This window comes from Caloenas nicobarica, chromosome 3, assembly GCF_036013445.1.
Source record: "Caloenas nicobarica isolate bCalNic1 chromosome 3, bCalNic1.hap1, whole genome shotgun sequence".
Classification (NCBI taxonomy): Eukaryota; Metazoa; Chordata; class Aves; order Columbiformes; family Columbidae; genus Caloenas; species Caloenas nicobarica.
In genome coordinates this window covers 48282621-48304675 of record NC_088247.1, presented here as the reverse complement: position 1 = coordinate 48304675, position 22055 = coordinate 48282621, and the positions used below count along the sequence as shown (strand labels likewise).

Below are 22055 nucleotides of genomic sequence, written 5' to 3'. Positions count from 1 at the left end.
GTAGTGGAAGATTACTTATCTTTCAAGACATCACCTGTCATCTTTCTTACTTCTGAGGAGAAGATATAGAATACAGGCAGTGCAAAGGATTGCTGGTAAATGATATAAAAACTCCTGTTCAGCAAGGTTCAATATAATCAGAAAAGCCAGCGTTGCCAGATGCTGTGAAATGTTAATAGACAATGTTGCATAAAAAAGAGCCTTAAAAATAGCCTCATTCCGGATGAAGTAAGATTTTTCAGCTACATTTAAAGAATAAATATGGTGGAAGTAGAGTAAGTGCGAGTTGCTAAAACCAACACTACAACATGGTCTAATTTACTTTAATTTCCACAATATAAATACTTAAAAAGCAAATCCATTATTTTGAAAGCTAAGGTTATGCTTCTGATGGTAAGCCCTGGACACAGATAATGCATTTTCATCATGCAAGGTAGCACAGCTGTAGTAGCGCTGGCTGCTGCAGCGTCACTCAGCCTGGTCCGGAAAGGATGCACCGAGCAATCAGATTAGAATATTGATAAAGATCTGCACAGATACATTTTCTTTCGCTGTCCTCATGGTGGTTGTGAATTTCTGTTTCTCTACTGCAGAAATCAAGCAGGCCCCTTGACATCAGACGACTGAGCTTCTTGGCTCTACACCACTGGTTTAAAAGTGATCAAGTCCTTCACACATTAAAAGGATTTGGCACAGATTCAGGCAATGAAAATTTGTCCAAGATGTTTAATCCCTGTAGGTACAGGAGGTCAGTCAGTAACAAGACTATCATTAAGCATACTCCAGAGTCACGCTAGAAAAATGACCTTTCCAGTTTGGCGTATGTTTAAACAGAGTCGACAGACAGGAAATAAGATAATCACACCCTATGGGGTCTTGCAGCTGCCTGCACCATTGTTCCAAAGCCAAGGTAATTTTGAAAGATAGGTATATTTGGGAGGATAGACTGAAGGTACAAGAAACGGCACTGCTAGCTGGGAGAGGTTTAAAAAGCCCTGCATTTCTTTTAGCTGTCTTCTTTTATCACACCACTTTTTTAGATAGTTCTTTCCTACCTTTCGGCTATCCAATCACTGCTCCTGGAACAAGTCCATGCAAGGGAAAGACACAAGAAGTTGTGTTCAGGAGGCTCTCAACTACTTTCTACAGTCTCCAGCTGTGATACAAGCAGAACAACATAATATTAATCAATGTGAGAAGCAAATAAGAGTCTCTTATTCTACAGCTGCAACCCTAGGACTACAACCATGTGACAAAAGATAACTTACTGCCAAGCTAAAGCCAGCCTGTCATGTTTTATGGTAACATAGTGTATTGACCAGTAATCCTCCCACTTCCTCAGGTTTCTAGTCAACTTCAGGATTAGGTTGTCTCTGGGATGGAGCACCTTTTTGCTAGTGTATTTATACAACATCTCACATTATGAAGTGCTGGACAGAGTTTTATCAGTCTGCAGGCAATAGATGAACCAAACAAACAAAAGATTAACCACAGAGAATGGGTTCAAAGTGAAAAATAGGAATGTTTTGGTCACTTAAACCAAATTTTCTAATTTCCCAACTTTTAGAAGACAGTTGCTGGAAACTTCTCAGATATTGAGGTTTTGCCTTATGTCAGGGGATATGAAAGGAAAGACATTTATGAAGAACTGGTAGATTTCACTTCTGAAACAGCTATGCCCTTCCCTTAAAAATTTGACTACTGGCTAGTTAATCAAAAGGGGATTTTGGAGCCAGCAGGTTCAATAGAAAAGTTCCCTCTTTGTACTTTGGCAGCAGTGTCAAATGCTAATAAGAAAATACTTGTTCTAGTCCCAGGAAGTTCTGTGGGCTAAGAATTCACTTTTTTAAGGGCACCTGATTCCAAGAAAATGACCCACTGCAAATTTTGACTGCAAATTAAATGTGGAATATAACCAAAAAAAGTACAGGAATTAAAAAACAAACTAACAAAACCAATAAACAAACTCTCCTGTCTTATTCTTACACAGCAAAAATGAAAGTATGATTTGCATACTTTAAACTAGTTTTATAAATCAGTCCAATGATGAAACTAGAGAGAATAAAGTAACCACTTACAAGCCATCGTCATGTAGCAAGTCTTCGTTAGAACTGATAGTAGAAGATAGAGATTCTGTGTCCCATCTCTTGAAGGCCAGTACACAATTCACAGCCAGAAGTGGGGTGCACAACAGCAGTTTGGATTCCTCACTGTGTCACCTTCATTCCAGTTGAACGTGTGGACTGAGATCTTCCTCCAGCAAAGGCTGGCGGAGTGCGATCCTCTGGGTTATGGCAGAACACACAGGCAGCACAGCCACTCCTCCCACACTTTGCTGTGCAAAATGCCGTGATTTCTATCCCGTGCTTCCATCACCCAGCCTGTGTGAAGCCTTTTGCAGGATACTCAGAGGTGGAACAGGCAATGCTTGCTGCAAGAGACTTCTCCCCAGCTAGCAAGGGACTTGCACAAAGCTGGAGTCGGGGCAAGTGTGAAAATTTTCCCCAGAGAGTTCCCACACTCAGCCTAGTGCTTCAACCCAAACTCTTTTCTTTCTTATTATTAGACCTTACTACTGTTATATGTATGCTTCAGACCAGTTGGAAGCTTGTTAAACTACTATACTTTTTGTTCCAGCTTTTCAGTATTCTTAGCAAACACTCATCAAAACAGTATTTCAGGCCCAGTCATTGTTAATCATGCCACAACAAACTGTAGTCAGCAGAAACCTACCATATTTCATATAAAATCTGGTTTCATTTTTAAATAAAATATTTAACTGATTGATGGGAGGTGCCAGCCCTGAAGCACATCTTGAGGTGCTTGTGGAAGAGAAATTCTGTGCTAGATGAGATGTGGCTTTTGTGGATCTACTTTGCAACAACAGGGGCCAGGTTTTTGGTTAGTAAAACTCTGACTAAGGTGAGATAACAACCAGAAAGATCATAGCCTACAGCATTGCATGGATTCTTCATCTTGCGTTGACTTGACATAGTTGGAGGGGTTTTGTAAGTAACAATCATGTCACATTTTAAACATGCAGCAACAGCTCTTCAAATTATCAATATCTCAGAAGATTTCTCCACCCCTTTTTCTATTGTCCGTCCTAATCTCTCCTATCCCTGACATTCAAACATCACTAATTCATCCTCTAGATCATAGCATCAGATCAAAAATTCATGTTTATTGTGTCTTTTGATAATTTTTAAAGTACCCTTCTCCTTCTTAAGCCTTTGTACATGTATATTTTCATCTTTTCTCCAGAAGTACAAGGTTAGAGACACAATTTTCCTCAAATGAAAACTGAGAATCTCATGCAAGTCACTTAACCTTTTGAACTGGTGCATTAATAACTATGAAAAATACAAATCAAATACAGTCCCTGATAATGGACTTACCTTGGGAGACTGCATTCTTCCAGGCCTGATGCAGTCCCCAAAACAGGTCTTCAGTGACACTCTCCACTGACCTCACACACTGCTCCACCATGGGGCAACTCAGGAAACTCCAACTGAAAAGCCACAAGCAAGTGACAGAACTGGAGCCTGGGCTCAGACCCCTACTGTCATGTTAACAGTAACCTCTCTAATGCATCTTAATGTGAACTAATGAATAATAATCCAAAATCGAATTTTCAGTGCAGCTTATATTTATTTTGACTTCCATTTTTCCTCTGTGAAAATTATAAGTTTGCACTTCAAGGAAGTGATTTCATGTATAGCAAAATATAAACTGTTCCACAGTGGTAATTAGTGGTGTTTGGAAAATGGTCTAACCTGGAGCAAGCCCAAATCAAAACTGCAGAGCTAACACACCTATCCTTCAGGGAACATAGACTGTGTCACTTTGCGAGATGAAGGTAAAACAAATATCACCAGACAGGTTTTCCCTCTAAATAGAAGAGGTGAACATCATTATCGTGTCTCTCACTGCCACAAATATTTGTGATTAAAAGCAAAGGAAAGAAAAGCATGTAGTCTGGGAAAATTAAAATAAACCTTCATCTTAGTAATAAACCATTCTGAATATTTTGTGTCAAATTATGGTTTGACATTCCTAGTGCACAGGACAGATGCAATAAAACAAACAAACAAAACAACACTGCACTCATATACTTCCTGATAATGGACATAATTGCTTCTCTTCCTTATTCTTATTTAATAGTATAAAGTTACAAACTTTACAGTGGTACCTGTATTGTTGTTCATCAAAAGGAAGGGGGAGTACAGCCAATGGCCTAGTGTCTGTCTAAATTTTGCTCCACCTTCATGAAGGTAAGCAATATTGCAATTTATAGGTGCTTGCTATATCTGAGATAGTACTAATGTGAGGAGTAATGTGGAAAGCCTTGCATAAAGGAGACATCACATGTAATTTAAAAATTACCTTTATTTTTTCAAAAGTTCTGGGTTTTTAAAATATACACTGAAGGATTTGTTTGTACTGTAACCTGCGGTTTTGGTTTTATTTGAAGTATAAAAATTATCTTCAAACATTCTTTAAATTTTTTTACTATTTTACCTGGTGTTGGATGCCACCAGGTAGAGCAGCAGCTGCCATTACCACCATCTTGGTTTGCTCTTGTTGGGGTAACACAACCTTGTCTACGTGAAACTCTGGCCATCTCTTGGCTGACTGAGCCATGGCAAGTGCTGAAAGAAAAATCAGCAAACTGATGCAGATGATGTTCTGGTTCTGGGTATGGTCGAGGTGGAGAAATGTGCAGTACAGCAGCACTCAGAGACAGCACCAAGATCTCCCATCTGTGACAGGGGAATGCCATCCAGGACAAGGGCAGGAGGGGAGGTGGCACATGGCTTGAGAAGTAGGGGTAGCTTAGTTCTTGCCTGCCCTGGGAGATGACAGTAGAAAATCAGCAGAAAGACAGACTGTTTGGGGAGAACAGCTGAGCTTTGGTAAAAGGGTGGGTTTGTGTTGAGAAGGGATAGCAAAGAATGACAGAAATGGAGCTAATCCACCTTAATTTGTAGATCATTTACCATCTTAGTTAACATGTCAGTTACATACAAAATACATACATACAAATACAAGCAGGAAGATGAAACAGGGACTTGAGCTAAGATTACTCACTGTGAATTGTCGGAGCGCTGTTACGGGACTGTGAATGCAGTTAAACAGCCATAAGGAGATACGATCACCCTCTCTTGTGTGTGCGTGCCAGCTGGTGTGGGGCTGCAAAAAAATGGCAGAAATTTTGGTTATGGGGGTTGTTGTTTCTGTGAAACTGGACAGTATCTGAAAAGGCTCAACCTCCTTGTCCACTTGAGGACAGCAACATTTTGGGGTAAGGAAGATGCGTATATATTTTTTTGTTAAGATTTAAAACCTTTTCCTCTTCCATTATATTTTATTCCAGCTATTTGAGGCTAAACAGTATTTTAGTTGAAGCGGGTTTATCAGTCAGTACACACCACTAAGTGACAGGATCCCAAAGAGATTGCCAAACCAGATGGCCCTATGGGACAGTTTCTATATTGGTGAACTAATCTGAGACGGCATTTAGTCTGGATCCTGGCTTGCCCCTATTCAGACTGTTAAATTGTTAGACTGATACCTGCCATGACTTTGGCTCAGACACAGTTGAGACTCCAGCACTAACCAGGAAGGATTCCCACTGGGCATTTTGGCTGGTCCTTACTGTAAGAAACCCAAAAGACAAACATGCAGCACAGTTACAGAGACATCTGTGGGCAAATATTACAAAACCAATCACCCAATGTAATTGTATCGGCGAGTTTTGCTCACATTTACTCAAAATTCTTGGGGTGAAATTGTGACTTCACTGGGTTGAAAGACTTGCCAGGGATATCAGTGAGACCACGATTCTGTTGATGGACCTGGAGACATTTCAACTCATGGCTGCAACATATTCCGTCTTTCCCTTGTCCACGTGGAGCCTAAGGGCCTGTGTGGTGCGAAACTTCTGCAGCGTTTGATACCAGTTATCTGCCCTGTGGCGTAAAGATTTGGCTAAAGATGACCAGGCCTCAGACACAACAAAAAAATGTTCCCTCTATTCTTCTTATCTTTTTGCATTTCAAAGGAATTTATGATATTTTTCATTTTCTATCCCCAAAGGAATATGGCCTGGTAGGCAATAATTCCATTTCGGTAGCTCATCCAAGCAATTTTCAGTAGCAGCATTTCTTATGTAATCATATTTATACTGAAGTAAAGAATTATCTAAATGCACCATATTTTAAATAATTTCAATTATGATGCTGTCACTTATTATAATGGATGATAGCGCAGAAAAACAATAGTCCATCAGTGTACAAATGTAAAAAATTAGTTGTGATTGGGTGAAAAATTGAGCATTTTTTCCTATGCTTTAAGATGTTGGAGAGAAGGTTTTTCATATAGAAGGTAAAATTTCACCAATAAATCAGTAAAAACAGCTTTTAGACATGTGCTCTATACTTTCATTAATACGCTTTTTTAGATTGGTTGAGTCTCTTTCTGTTTTGTAATTAACTTATCAAGGAGTAATGGTCTAATTTTAAAAAGCCGACTGGATGACAGAAATCCTATTTGTTTTAAATTGAAAATATTTCAGCATCTGCCAAGATTAGATTTCTTTAAATTACCCTTTAAAAACATTGATTTCTAATACCATGTTTCCTTTTCTCAATAAAATAGAAATATATGTTCAGAGGAAGCTGTTTTTAAGGAGGGGTTACTGAGAAACAAAGCAATTCCAGTAATATTAATCCCTCTCTGATGAGCTGCCCAAAATATAGTCTCCAAGTTTGGTGGGTAGTCATTTTTTATTATCCACCAGACTGAGAATTTGAAATTAAATGTTCAGCAATATTTGTATAAATGAAGAAGCCCCCAGCTCTATGCTTTGACATAACTAGGACGCTGTAATGTAATAACTATAGAGATTAATTCTCCCAAAATTAGGGCCTGATAAAAACATATGGCATGGTGTTTACCAGGAGGAAGAGCTCTAGTCTCATGTATAGGCTTGTTGCATTCATGGCATACAACCAAGGCCACTTGAATATTTCAAGGCCCTTTGGATATTTCATGTAACAAAATGTAACATTTCAATATTTGAAATGTAATATTTGAAATATCCTTTACCTGTGATAACCTCATATTATGTGGTTGATATTAGAAGGCTCATTAAAGTCATTTGTTCTGTTTGGAAAGTAGGAGTTAAAATGCCTACACTTGGGCAGACCAAAGGTCTTCATAGCTTCATTCCCTCTTACCCACAGTGGCCAATTGTGGGTGCTTGTGAGTAGCTCATTAGACATAGAAATTGATTATTTCCAGGGCATATCCTGTAGCTCCCAATAATTCCAAGTTGGAGATTTCTTTCTAGACCACTGTATAATAGTCTTCCCTGGGCCTGTCTCTCAGATCGCTCCAACTCCTTTTTTTAACCCATTCTCATTTTTGTTATCCTAACAGTATGTGTATTCCACATTGAATTCTACCTTATGGGAAAGATAACTTCCTTGTGTTTTGAACCTACGAACTGAGAATTTGACAGACTCCCATTCAGTTCTCTTATTGTGGGAAGCTGTACATGATTGCTCCCTATCTGCCCTTCTCCGTACCAGTCACCATTTTCAAAAATCTATTTCATAGTATCCCCTCAGTTATCCTTGCTCAAAACAGAAACATCCTAGTATGTTTAGTTTACATTTACTGTCTCCTCGTATGGAAAATGTTCCACACCTTTGATCATTCTTCTTGGTCTGCCTTGTAACCTTGAGAAATATGTGACAAGGAGAGTGATCAACAATTGTTTTCCATTTGTTCTCTATTTCCTTCCTTGAGGTTTGCCTTTCAACTGTGACTGAGTATTTTCATCAAATTCTTCAAAATGATTGAACAATTACCCCCCTTTCTTGAATGGTAGTACTATTAGTTCAGAAACCATTAATCTCTATTGAAAAGTTAAGATTTTCTTAAATTCACCAAATTTTGTCAGCTCTTTTCTTATTCAGCTATTCATGGGGTCCTTCTTCAAAACTTTACAGCTGGCTTTTGATTTTAGTATCCTAAATAACTTAATATCATGAGTAAATCTCATCACTGCATTCTTCACCTTTTTGACATCACTTAGTAATAAACGACCAGCACCAGCTCAAATCTCTGTTGTATTTTTATCCATCACCACAGAGCTTTTAAACAGTTGCTGATCCACAGAAGATTTTTTTTCTTACCTAATCAGATATTTATTTTTTATGAGCTTTCACTGAGCGACCTGGTCAAAAGTATTTTGGAAATCTAACTGGATCACTCTCAGCTCTTTGCTCGCTTTCATACGCTCATTATAAAGAACTCTAATAGATTTATGAAATACAACTTCCCTCTGAAAAAGCCATATTGACTCTTATTCTATCCACTTGCTGTATACACTAGTTGTAGTTTTGGCTACAGTTTTACTTTATTTCCTTGGTACAGAAATCAGATATACTGGCTTACTCTTACCAAATGCTTGGCAGAGCCTTAAAAAAATCCCAAACCCTCCACCTTTGATTCTTCCATTACTTAGGCCAATTCAAGTGGCACACCACAAAAAGCAACACAGCAATTGAGCTACACTGGAATCCAATAAGAGATCTTGTCATGTCCTGGCAATTTGCACGATTCATTTTTATCAATCTGTTCTAATACATTTTTTTTTTAGTGAGAGATTTCATCAGTTTAAATCTTCTGCATTGCTGCTAAAGATATGGACAACCTTATGTCCTGCCCCTGCCCCCTTGCTGTTTGTTGGGACTGGGTCCTATGAAGTTGTGCAGTAAGGGAAGGCACCTGCCCAAGCTGAAAATAAACCCTATTCCCTCTCCAAAAGCAGCTGGTTTTGCCAAGTTGGGTGGCTGATCCACGAGTATGTGACTGTAGGACCACTTGTGCTGCTGGCAGGTGTGGGGCATAGGGGAAGGATGCAGCAAAATGGACTGAGAGCAGCCTAGGCTAATAGTGAAACTGCATCCTGATACTTCAGCTTGAGGCAGTTTGCTGTCATCATAGTTTTACTCATTTATGTGCATTAGGGTTTTCCACAGAAACCCATGCCAGAGTAAGATTTAATGATACTGTTGCGAAAGGAGAGGGAGTGATGGTATCTGAGTGTGGGAAGCCTCTCTGACCAGCAACACCACATATAATGTCTCCCTTTGCTGTCACAGGTGGAAAAGAAATACACTTAGCCAACAGCTGAGAAAAGTGGGAACTCTGCCCATTCAACTACCAGTTAAGCAGGATCAGATGAGACATTTTGAATGGGATATTTTTAATTTTTTTTTCTTTGCATATTCCTGAAATCCATAATGAGAACTGCAATTGACCTTAGCAGAACTTTCAGGGGTTGTATGGGTATGAAGAATAGGCATTCTAGTAGAAGTTTCATGCTACTTCGTAAGTGTTCCTGTGATTTCAGTTATGAAAAGATATACTGCTCTTTCCACCTGCCTACCCAGGGCCTGTGCATTTTGAACACCGGCCTAGGACTATGTAAATATCAGCTCATCTCTGATTTGCTCTTCTCATAGGTGTGTACATATAAATCTGTCTTTTTTAATACATGTATGCATACTTTTAAATTATGCACATAGAAGTGTGAGTTTCTTGCAGAGAGGGAACACTTTTGAGTATTCTAACAAAACTTTTTTGATGGACAATAATGGGAGTACACAAGAATGAAAGGGGTTTTCATTGGCAAACCAAGCCCATACACAGGTGGGATGTAGCATACATCTTCCAGGTGATGGAGTGTTGCAGATCATCTTAAATATGCAGTAACAGGCAATAGGGGTTTAACACAACCTCAGATTCCTCTGCACACTGAGCTCTTTTCTCATCTACTAGGGATATTAATATAAACCAGACCCCTAATGCAGCACAATTAGAACTTGGGCTGTGACTTGTGGGCTTGCAGGATACTGGCAAGTCAGAGTTCAGCAGAAAGAAGGTTGATCAGAAAGCTCATCTTAATCATCAGATCTGCTAGTAACAGTCTTAATTTGAGGAAGTACTAAACAGAGTGGGACTTGGTCACAAGTAAATATTTCTGTATCCTGCCCTGGTATTCCCACAGTACATCCAGAGATCTGCATTATGATTTTTGTCACTAGCGCAGTAAGAACAGTGCTCTTGAGCTGGGGGAACAAAGAATAAACATTGCTCAAATTCCATGTTCCAATCAAGTCTGGGATTTTCAGGTATTTCTAGGGAAGAAAGGCACACAATCTGCTTTCTTAGTTTTGTTGATGCTCTTTCATCTTCAAATACATTGGTAAATTTCTTTAATTGTAAAAATACAATCAACAGTTACACTTCAAAAAAGCTTTGCATTTTTGGGGAGGGCATAGTTGGACTTTCATGATGATACAGCCAGATAGTGTCCTTTAAGAATCTGGCGAGATTATACATCTTAGAAAATCTATTATTTTACGTATCCAAAAGAATACACAGTTGCTGAGGTTTTGAAACTGTTCTGTCCTAGTATCACAGCATTCCTGCAGTGAAGGTTGATCCAATTTGTGGTCTTGTGGTAAGGGTCCAGATAAACACTAAAAGTGCTAAATATTGGTTTTCCAAACAAGATAAGAAACCATTTTGTGGATAGAATCCTGAATCACTGACAGTTCGTATTTTCTTTCAGGAATATTCCACAAAAATCTCCTAAAATACTCCCTAAAATCACATGCTCTTTTTAAAATGAAAACATGAATAAAATAAAAATTGTCTGTATTTCTGTAATACCTAGGAATTCCAGTCATGAATGATAAGCCTATTGTATTAGATGTTTCTCTAAAGACAGAGCAAAATGGTGACATTCTTCATCACAAAAATTTTGCAACCTCATTATTAGGAAAAGAGGTGAATGTGAAGAGAGAGAGAGAGAGATGGTATTTATGAAGAAGTGGCTACAATAGTGACTGTAAATCCCACAAGTAGATTCTGGTCGCGTTTTGGTGCCTATCATGACAGACAGTTTTGGAGTGACTGGAAGAAGGATAACATTTTAAATGGTCTACTATATATGTTTGTAAAGGACTACTCTTCTTAGACTTCAAGACCAGTGAGAAAGAAAGCATTTTGAAGCATGGGTTGGAACTCAGGTAGGCAAAGCAGTATGGAAGCATTGACCGAGCAAAGGTAGGAACCAGCTTCCTTGAAAACCAGAAGAGAGAGCGCAAAGGGCTAGGAAAACAGCCTTGTCAGACCACTGAAACTTATCTCTCATTAATAAAGCTATGAGATTAAGAAAGTCCAGGTAAGTTTCAATTGTTCAAGACAACTGAAGTATTTTAGGGATAACTTAGGGGAAGACTCAGCCAGTTTTACACACTGCATGGATATGAGGACCCTGAGGAGACCAAAGGTACCACCTGAACAACGGGAAGGTGGTTAATCATCTAAGTCAGGATAGTTTGCAATAAACACAGAGCTGTGTTTTATTTATACTAGGAGAAAGACGACAATATCGATGACGTGGATAGATCAACTGGCCAAGATCATAGTTTGGATAGAAAACAGATCTGGAGTGAAAAGGAAAATGTTTTACCTCATCAAGGCATATTCAGTTAGCATTAATTCAGTTGCTCATTTAAGCTCAACACAAAGATGCATACATGTAGCCTCTACATACATTCAAAGGTATAGAGACAAACAGGCTACTGTCCCCATCAGGTGTCTTCCCACTAACCTGTGATCCTGATGTATCCGACAGTCACCAGCTCCTGACCTTCACTGCACTGGAACCAGACTTTGAAGGGAAAGGGCAGAACATGGGAGAGGAGCTTGGAGAGTGTGTGCAGGAAATACCTAGCATTAATTCATCCTAGTTTAGAAACCTACAGGCAGACTTGACCTGACTCAAGAGACTTCATCATCTTGTGGTTTAGGTCAGGATGGGCTAAATGCACATATTAATTATTATGCAATAATTGGATCTGTGTGAAGGAGTGCGGATATTCATTACCTCTGTGAAAGGGTGATTAATAATGCAAAGAACCCTACAAAGTTACAGTAGAGTGGTTATCTCTCCTTCCCCTTCCCTTGCTGACAGGACCAGCAGTTGCCAGTAGTCAGGAGGAGCATTAAGTGTGCTGGTTCCAGCTACGTGAGCTTGGTCCCAGATGTTCCTGAAGGGCCCCCATTGCCAGGTGTCCCTGAAGATAGTGCTGTGTTACTGCTCTTCAGGTGGAGGTAGATGAGTTTTATGAGGTGAAGAGCACATTTATTGATTGGTGCTCCACTCTGAAGTGTTGCTCCGTGATGGGTGTAACAAGGCGCTGGGCAAATATTCTTGTATTAGGTTAGTTTTGCTACTTCTAGCAATTATATTTTCTTCATAACACTAGTCTGATCCTGCTTTACCTCACAAAAGTGTCATCCCTAACAACTACACAGCTACATCATGAAGGACAAACTGCCATCAGTGTGACTGCTCAAGTGGTGTCAGCTCAGTAGGCCAAGACAAGGCAGGGGCAGCTGAAGACTGTAAAGGGACTTTGCCTATGCCTTGGGAGACAGAGCCTGCTGTTCCGGCCTAAATAACCCTCACCCACCTTCTGCCCCCCTTTACTTTGTAACAGGAGCCACCCTGGCACCCTCTTCTTTTCAGCAGAGAATAATTAGAGGCACAGCAAAGCCATGAGGAGGTTTTTTTCTGGGTACAATTGAGTTGATAGAGGAAGACAACTATGAGATGAGAAAGAGATGGCTGTGGGCTTTGGAAACAAGCTGAGAACTCCGAAAACATGAGCCATCCCTGGGAAGGAACAGATGGGGGCATGCTGAGAGAGGGGAAAGAGACTGAGCACAGCCCCCCTCTCGCCAGGTCTGCCACGGACCCAGGACACCCACTGGCTTATCTCAGATTCCCTTCCCTATACGCATCTTCCAGATGTGTCACAAATACCGTCTGAGATTTCCCCTCCCATTTCCAGGAACCCACTCCGATTCCACAAGAGTTGAAAAATGGCAACTGCTGCCAAGGAGCTTTAAGCTGCAAATTCCTAACAGCATTCTGGCCTGGAGGCTTGCCCCAGGCAAGTAGGTCTGAAGAGCTTTAACCCAAGCTAACTCCCAAACAAGCAACACTGTTGTTTGACAGCTATAGCTGTTCGAAGCACAGAACCAAGTGTCCTGTGGCTCTCCTCTTCCTTACTAAGCTTTTCTGCCCCCTCCTGCTAGCCCCATGTCAAATTATGAGGGACCACAAGCATCGGCATCTGCAGATCCCAGCAGCTGAACTGCCTTTAGTGCTTGTCTCCATGTTGCAGTACAGCTTGCAAATGACTTGTATTCTAGAAATATTACAAAAAAATAATTAGATCGGCAGGTCTGCCATGCTAAGCAAACAGCACTGATCCACTTTTCAGCTTCCCACAGGTCCTAGCATCCCGTGGTAGGGGCTTAAACTACCATAATGCTACACCTCCATTCTATCTGTGCAATCCATGTTCGTTCACTTCTGCCTCTCTCTGTTTCCTTCTGCTCTTCTCCTCCCCTCTGAATCCTCTTGTGTCTTCCAGCTGCTGCTGTGTCCACTCCAATGCTGTAGCCATTCAGATGCCCTTCACCATAGTCCTTCAAAGAACCTCAAAATTGCTATGAAGTAGCACTATGTAGTCATAACAAGCAGAAAGTGGAAGTTAAGATGATACTAAGTGGTCCACACTGCGCTGTTTGGCAACCACACAAAGCCAGAGACTCTGCCACAGCTCAAGCTCTTCAGCATTTGAATTCTGCCTGATCAACAGCACATGACATGAGTTTATATACAATACTGCAGCTAGTATGAAGTGTCTCATAAGATTTTCTAGCAACATGCTTCTCCACGTACCCAACCAGCTTGTTTTGCTGTGCATATTATTTTCACCCACACCTACAACATGGTTATCTCTCTCCAACATCTTATCATAGCTGCTTTACTGGTAAATTAAATTTACTTAATTTAAAGATTAACATGCACCTTCAGCTCTCTGCAGCAGATTACAACTACTTCTTGGTTCTCATTTTTTTGAGGATGCCATACAGAGTTTTGCCCCTTTTTCTGAGCAGCAGCTGACTTGCCACCAGACCCAGTTTCTGCTTAACAGTGCATGTTTTCCCTACCCTGAAAAAAGTCACGTAAGATTCAGGCAAATGATTAAGTGGGACCATGTTTTTTCTTACTTTCTCCTGCAGCCTAGACTTTATTTAAAGACATTTTTTAATGACATCTTCATAAATGCTTGGTGCTTTGGTGCCGTGTGTTACCTATTGGACACTGAATGCAGTGTACAAAAAGCAGGATACCAAACACTTGTGACACCAGTGTGCTCATAAATACCTGCTTTCTCTCTTTGTTTTCCTTTTTGATGCGGGTATTTGGATAACTTAGAAATCAAAATTACATTCTGCTCGAAGTGATCATGCTTATCAGACAGCATGAAAAGGGTACTTCTTATCCTTTCTACTACTGCATGCTTTGCCATTTCATGAGCCCATGTCCTTTAACTTATCTGCTATAAATCCTGGTATGTGTATTCTTTATTATGATTCCCTTGGAAAAACAAAACCAAGACAAGTCACCAACCAAACACATAGACTCAGTTCTTAAACAGATAAGCAATGCTGGATTCACGCCAAGGGCTTTTGCTCTGTGTTAGGACAAATTAACTCAGTAGCTGCTCGGTGTTCTGTATTGCTCAGGACAACAAGTTGGTGAGTGCTCCTTCTTGCAGGTGTTGCCTCCTGAATGGTTGATGATTCAATTTCAGCCCATAAATTTGATATGTACTACTCCTGCACGCTGAATTGTATAAACCGAAAAGCACTGTGTGACTTACAACTCCTAACAGAATAATTATTCAAAGAATGCAAAGAGAAGTTGAGATAGAGAGTACACGTACCCAAGCAAAGATGTACATTTTTATCTCAGAAATTAAGGAAAACCTAAGGAAATCTCACTAGAGACATTTTCCTCTTTCTATCTACTCAGAAGTCAGACACAATTTCAGTTCTTGTGTTAAAATTATCCCTTTCCTTACTCCAAACTGTGAATTCTGCAGAAACCAAAGGAATATAGCATTTTAAGCAGTTATAGAAAGGAAAACAGTCCCATGCAAGCATGGAAGAGAATAAAAATCAACTCTGAAAACCATTGAAGAGGCTGCGTCATGATTCCACTCAGGCCACTAAGGTGAGATCTGTCATCTAGTAAGCGGAAATTATTGTCTGAGGGCGCTGAAAGTCTGATTCTTCTTGGCAAATCCTCTAATGACTGACCATTAGGCAAGAGGTGGCCAATAACCATCTTTGCTGGTTTGCATTCATGACTGGAAATAGCTCTGTGCTGAACTCAGTATTACTAAGTCCATGTTTGCTAAAGATGCAGCTGTCTTCATGAAGCCATTCCACATAGGATTAAAACAGTGTCATAAAGATGGTAGGTGTCTGCATATGCTCAGATGATGAAGAGGTGATGAGTGGTTTACATGGATTTACTTTTTTGGAATGTGGTGCTTAAACCCCACCTAGATCATATTCTAGTACCAGCACATACATATGCATACCTATAGGATCTCTTTACCAGAGATATTTTAGGCAAGAATTTATATTAAATGTCGAGCTGATATTTACTGTAACAGTCATCTCTAGACTTAAATTCTATGCTAGCTATTGAATAGGCTGTTCTTCGGGGTTGTAGGGAGAAGGAACGCAACACTGAAATGCGGGAGCTAACTTTTGAAACCAAAAATAATCCACATACTGGGAAATTCAGCTGACAAGCTTCCCTCTTCATTATATGGGGTTGTAAAAAGACATTCCTCTCAAGTTCCCTAAAGAGATTAATATTATGGAAATTTATGGAAAATTATGCAGAGATTAATATTGCCTACTGATATGATATCACATCACACTATACTTTGTCCCAAATCTAAAAGTAGCTGCCCAAACAGGCCAATACTTAAGAAACAGACTTTGTTTCATTAAAGAGTAGAGTAAAAGTTTCATTAAAGGATAGAGTAAAATTTTACACTGCCTCAGGAACACTGTACCTAGGAAACACTGCATAGAATTCCTCCTTGTGCTACTTTGAACACATCCTTATAGCCTTCTTTTGCGTCCACTGCCTTTTGATCTGTGGTCCCAAGCTACTAAGAAACAAAATACCAAAATACTAGTCATATATGTCTATCACAACAGGAAAGCTACAATTCAACACTGTTTTAGAAATACTGATCAATAAAATTAAAAAATCCTCTAAATCTCAGTGATGGTAAATAATCCCTTCAGTCTTCACAGATAGATTGCTCTGTTGGGATGCATTAAACACAGTATAACCAGCCAGTCAAAACAGGCAAATATCCTGCTGGATTTAGCACTGGTGTGGCCTCACCTTGAGTACTCTCTGCCATTCTGGTCCCCACAATTTAAGAAGGAGGCCATTGCTTCAGACTGAGGAGCCCGGGTCTGCGTTTTTTGACATACTAAAGCTTCTCACTGACTGCCAGGAGGGCCATTAGGTCCAACACATGAGGACTGAAGAATTTTATTCCTTCAGGAATGGTGCTGCCAGTGGCAGTGCTAGGAATACAAAAACATCTCACAATTCAAAGACAGGACAAAACAACTTTCTAGGAAAACAGATGTGACAGTTACCGTTCTGTGTTGCCTTCCATGGCCTGCTAACAGCACCAAGATGTACAGAATTTCCCACAGCAGAGCCAGGGACACACTTCTGACACAACACACCATTTAAAGAGCCTCAATAAGAACAAATGAAATAAAAGGTGATTTTAACCTTCAATCCACAACAAGAATTATTAGTAACTATATTTCTGTGAGGAAAAGGTTAAATCTGAACAGCTTTCTGTGCCAAATTCCTCATTTTAAACACAATTAGTGTCCATTGGTACCTAAGACTAATTCATGCAACAGCAACTGCAACAAGGGTTTTTCCACTGCCAGATAAAAATTTACACTCAAATGTGGACTAAGGATATGTCAAAGATAAAATAAATAGACCATCATAGCCAACGCTGGCCAAGAAAATAAGATCCAGCACTGCAATACTTTATACCACTCACTCTCTGGTTTTCGCATTTTCAGCTTGTGCAGGATTTTTCTTTGTAAACAAAATGTCTGCTGGGGCCGGGAGTAGAAGTTGCGGTTAAACTCTTTTTCTGTCCAGCCCCATTCCTTGAATAGTCAGATGAAAAAGAAATAAACTATGAAGTCTCTCTTCCAGCAGAGTATCACAAAATTAATTGTAGTTAATCTGTAGCAAGAAAACTGTCCATTTCTTCCAGGCAGATGAAATATCAAATATGCAGTAATGCTTACAGCACTTGGTAATTATTCAACAGAGGGATTTTCCACACGAAACACATTTAAAAATTGAAAAGCTTCACTAGTCCTGACCAGAACATTTAAAACAGGCTTTTATCAATGATATTTTGAAATGGAGGACTGCAACTGATGCCATCTTGCAGCCTGTATTCAGCTGAATCCTACACAGTACACACAGTATTATGGACCCTTCTACAAAACGTGTTCTTAACAGGAAAAAAGTACGGTATCACATAACCCTAACCTGAAGCAGGAGCGATTTCTAAAGACTGGCCAGGAAGAAGCAATGTCAAGACTGGGAAAGGATTTAGACTTCTGCCTTGTCTGAATTCAGTTACTTACATGCTTCCTAGTTTCTCTGTGCCTCAGTTTACTCAGCCTTAGCAACAGTCTTTGTGCACCCTGTGAAACTCTGGAGCTGAGGTGCTGCAACACACAGCAATCTCCAGCGAGTGCCATTTACAGTAACATTTTAGAATTCATCATTCAGCATCCCCTTTCCTTAATCATGCTAAAACCTGGGGTTTGTTTTTTCTTTTTCAATGGAGCTGCACACATCCCTTTATCAGCCAGCTGTCCCTGTGTCCCTCTTTTGAGCTGACGCCACCACTTAGCACTGTCCATCCATCTTCCCCTGCAGTGTGTGCTCCTTTCCTAGAGGCTGCAAATTTCACCTGCCATTAATTTTGTTCATTCACCATGGTTGTTTAGGAGAAAAAAAGGACAATGAGGAAATGTTGACATTGCTACTTGCTTTCTTTCTCCAGACCTTTATTAAACAGATATGCGGGACTGAAAGCAAGGAGGGGTCAAGGATTGCAGTCTCCCAGGGTCACATGCAGAGAACTAGAAAAAAATTATTGATGATCAAAAATTGAACAGATAAAGAGTTTGGTTAGCCTAAAAAAAAGAGAAGACTGAAGGTATACATGCTGACAATCTTCAAAACACATAAATTCTATTGTAAAAAGGAAGGGAACGACCTGTTCTCTACATGGATAGGGCAAGAAGTAATGGGGTTGAACTGCACCTAAGAAGTTTCTGATTGGAAGCAATAGAAAACTGTCGTAAGCTAAGGAAAGTGCAGTACTGGAAGAGATACCTGAGGAGATTATAAAGTTCCACTCCTGGAGATCTTTACATAATTTGGATATTTACCAGGAAAAAGATGGGGAGATTGGATCCTGCTTTATGGCAATGAAATCACAGTATGGACCAGATGAACTCTTCATATTCCTTTCTGCCCGCTATGTCTATGCCTTAGTTGTGAAGCCCAGAGAGATTCATTCATTTTTCCCTCTTCCATTCACATACATTAAAAACCATGCCCTGCTCAACACACTTGAGGTTTATACTACTGCAGGCTGAGTACTCTGACCAGTCCAGCAGTTCCTGCCCCCAAAATACACAAATTCATTTTACAAAGCAAACCATGTTCCAGCTTGCAGAGGAGGGTGAATGCCTCCCCCTTCCCCTTTTCACTCAAAATGCCCCCACGTTAGAGAAAAAATTCTTCTCAACTCAAATCTGATTATAAGATTAGCTCCAAGCAAGATGCGTGAGCCAGGAACAGGACCACCACAAACACCTCTGCCCAGCTTCTCATCTCTTCCTAATGCTGATCTGACATTTCAAAGATGACACCTCCCCAAGTCACCCGAGGTCATGCAGACAGGGACCATGGAGTGAAAATTCAATCAAAACAACAACAAATTATTATTATTATTTTTTGAGCTTTGCAGGCAACTGACAAAATCTAGAATGTGGGGTTGATGGATAAATACAATACCTGAACACCACCCTGATTGTAGTGAATTCATCTTTATTCCAAGTAGCTTTCCAGATAGGGTGGGAAGAACAAGGAAATGGCAATGGGTCTGAAAAGGCTCACAGAGTCGGTTCCTGAAAAGGGCTCTCACATCCATCTGACTCATAGTGAAAGAAAGTCCTTAAATGAAATTACCTTGAGGACTCCAATTTATGACAAGCCTTTCCTTCCTCTCACAGAAGCCACCCACGTGGCCATTCTTCCCATGCTGTCTCCTACCTCTGTTGCCTTATCCTGCCACAGTGAAGAAACATTGTTTCAAGGACATTTCCTTCACACATAACAAGAAGGGCTTTTAACACTTCCTTGGGGATATCAACTCCCCACTCCAGCTTTAATTGCTAAGCCCTAGGTCAAACCTGCTCTCTCATACTAATTGTGACTGTGAATTTATGAAGCTCCACCATGAGACAGCGTAGGCTGTTTGCTCTCGCTGTTCTGTCGTGAGGCTGTTGGGACCTTCAGTCCTCTGGTTGTCAGCAACCACCTTCCTCCTGATTTCCAGTCCCAGTTTCCTCACGACAAATCTTCTTTGGCACAAACAACGCTCAGCTCACTGCACCACAGCACTGCTCTTAAGGAACCACTTCTACAGGTCACGAGACCATACGTCCTTCTTAAGCCACATATCCGGACATGTATCTTTAGGCAACCAAAATGCCTGTAGTTACACGTCAAAATCTATGGTCACAGCACACATCCACCTGCAAACTGAGAAAAGCTTCCAGTCTGTTAACTGGTGCTTATTTGCACTCTCATCATGTAACCAGTAATATGCCATTGTATGATGGGAGTTGCCTGCATTTTGGTCACATCAGAGGTAAGTCTGGGTCACACAAGAGAGAAAAAGCTGTGCAGCCATCAGGGTATTGGGCATCGGGCTGCAGACAGGATGATTACACACTTCAGGTCAAACAACTCTAATCCCACTTTTCAGCCTTTATTAGGCTAGACAAGATGAGCTCCAGCACAGGTCTCCCAGCACATTGAAGTGCAGAACAAACTACAGACATTTTCTGCCAAGAGAGACCAGTGCATTTGGATCTTGGTTTTGCTTATCTTCTGTTGTAACATAACACCCTTCCAACTCCATCTGTGATTGCTGTGCTGGGAAGACAATAGAAAACAGAACACACACAGCTAAGAAACGTCCACCAAGTTTTGGCATCTAAAAGTCTGTGACTCACAGAACAGGACCTGTCATTAACAGGAATCAGAAACGCAGAAGGAAAATTGGCCAGGTGGCTGTACCCTACCATTGGTATGCTTTGTGGCCTCAATGTGCACCTTCAAGCCAGCGTCATCACTTGAGGATTTCCCGCCTGTGGCAGTCCTTCAGAGTCAAACCCAGGCAACCCTGGAATGCCAAGGGGTCAGGCACGTCCTCCTGAGGGCACGGCTCAAGAGAGGAAATTCGATTTACTTGGTGGCTTTTGTAGTATCACTGAGGCCATAGGGAGGCACTGGACGCGAGTCAGAGCGGCAGAGAAAGGTACTGTGAGGTAACCCCTCCCCCTGAAGTGTTTTTAATGCGGATGGTAGCGCTTTTGCCTTCTCTTTAAGAGGTGGCTTAGCATGAAACTCGCACAACTAGCGAGCCCACCTGCCTGCGCTCAGTCCCAGCGTGCGCCATGCCAACACTCCCGAATTAACCCACACGTTCCAGGGTGGCCACCAGGACAAGCGTCATGCTCCGGGTGAGCAGCGAGGGTGGGGGGGCTGCCGGACGCCCTAACGCGGCGATGTTTCCGCAGGACGCTCAGGGCCACTCCCGCTCACCTCCCCTCGGAGGCAGCGGCCGCCCTGCGACTAACGCGGCCTGGCAGGCGCGGCCACCGCGCTCGCCCCACCGTTAACCGCCCCTCTCCCCCCGCGCGCAGCCCCCACCAACCACCGCCCCCGCTGACATCACCGAGCTGGATTTAAATAGCACCACAGCCCCCTGCCTCCCGGATACAGCGCGCCCCATTGGCGGCGGCGCCAGCCTATGGCCGCGCCGCCGCGCTCCCCTCCACCAATGGCAGGGCCGCCGCCGCCGCGCCCCTCCCCTGTCGCTAAGGGAGGGAAATACAGCGCGGCGCGGCGGGCTGTCAGGTGCGCGGGGCTGCGCGGGCTGGGCTGCGCCCCTCAGCGCCGCCGCCCAGGGACGGGGATCGGCCGCGGGGCCGGCCTGGTGGGTGTTCTTCCCTTAACCCCCCCCGTTGTTTTTTCCCCCTGCTCGGCGAGCTCCTGTAGCCAGCCGCGTAACGCCGCGGTGCCGGCGCGGGGAGGGAAGGAAAGAATGGAGTGTAGAAAGTGGCAGTTTTTATCTTTAAAGCGCTCCGGCGGTGAAATGCAGGACGAGCGCCGGGCGGAGAGCAGCTCCGCCGCGCTGCTTCCTCGGGGGGGAGAGCTTAAAAAGAACGAGGGATGTATCAGTGGTGACTTGGGGGCCAGCCAGGCTGCTGGGGCTCGGCGGCCGCGGACGGTGGATTCGCGGGAAGAGGACGGGGTGAGAAATAAACGCACCTGGTGGTAGGAGAGGCGGAGGGAAGGAGACGGAGAGGGGCCGGGTGCCCCCTCGCCCGCTGCCGGAGCCCCTGGATGCTCGCACCGGGGCGGGGAGGTTCCCCGCCGAGCCGCAATGGACGCTGCCCGCCGCTGGCCGCAGAGCGGAGCCGCCCCGCCGCCGCCGAGGAGCCGGCCCGCAGCGCGCCCGGCGCCCGGGAGGGACGGACGGACGGACTGACGGACGGGGTTTTCCTCTCCGGCAACGCTCCGCTGAACGTAGGCGCCGCAGCCGGCCCCACAGATAGGGTGCGTGGCAGCCACGGCTCGAACAAATCGGTAAACGCCACTGCGTACATGTGCTGTTTGGAGAGGAGAAAGGAGAAAAAAAAAAAAAAAAAAA

General features: G+C 42.3%; 1 long non-coding RNA gene across 1 annotated transcript; it reads right to left on the bottom strand.

Annotated features, from left to right (window-relative positions):
• Positions 1–4450: 4450 nt before the first annotated feature.
• LOC135987048 (uncharacterized) lies at positions 4451–21794 on the bottom strand. Its single transcript, XR_010605946.1, has 4 exons — positions 21674–21794; positions 5576–5658; positions 5092–5193; positions 4451–4852 (listed from the first exon to the last, which is right to left on the bottom strand). It is a non-coding gene; the product is annotated as an uncharacterized LOC135987048 (long non-coding RNA).
• Between the last annotated feature and the right edge of the window lie 261 nt (positions 21795–22055).